This window comes from Octopus bimaculoides, chromosome 12 (assembly GCF_001194135.2).
Source record: "Octopus bimaculoides isolate UCB-OBI-ISO-001 chromosome 12, ASM119413v2, whole genome shotgun sequence".
Classification (NCBI taxonomy): domain Eukaryota; kingdom Metazoa; phylum Mollusca; class Cephalopoda; order Octopoda; family Octopodidae; genus Octopus; species Octopus bimaculoides.
In genome coordinates, this window is record NC_068992.1 from 5,525,163 (window position 1) to 5,525,905 (window position 743).

Below are 743 nucleotides of genomic sequence, written 5' to 3' on the forward strand. Positions count from 1 at the left end.
TATATATATATATATAATTATATATATATATATACACACATACGTACATACATATCTAATACATTATATTATATATATTACATATACAATGAGGCATACATAAATACACAGACACACACACACTCATTCACAACGCACATACACACATACATATATAGATATTTATACAGATATAGGTATAATGTATGTATACATACAAGTTTTATTTGATCTCTTTGAGATTGCCAATCTCTGAAAGAAAGCACATCTATTTGTCAGATAATCTCTTCTATGATTTATGTTTATCCAAAGTAGAACAAACAGCATGAATACTTCTTTAATATATCATATAGGAAAAATATAAAATATTAGCAAGCATTATCAAGGGGGATAAATTGAACTTATGGTCACTACGAACTTCGAAATTGCTACAGGTTCTCATTAACATGTGTTAATATACAGCAGTTGCCACCGTGATATTTCGTTTTCATAGTGTAAGAGCTTAAGAAACGGTTCACTTCAGTACCAAGAAAGAAAAAAATAATACTGTTAAAAAGTGAAAGAATAGACTTTGAATATAGACAGGATTCCTGAAGCAAAATTGAGATATTTTCGTAATGAAAATGTTAAAACCATTCGGCATGATTATCGTTGAAATCCTCACCAGGACAGAGAGGGTGGGGGTCATCATGCCCATACTAGTAAGCCTAGACTTACTCCTTCTGCACCTCCTCCACCTCCTCCTCCTCCTCCTCCTCCTCCTC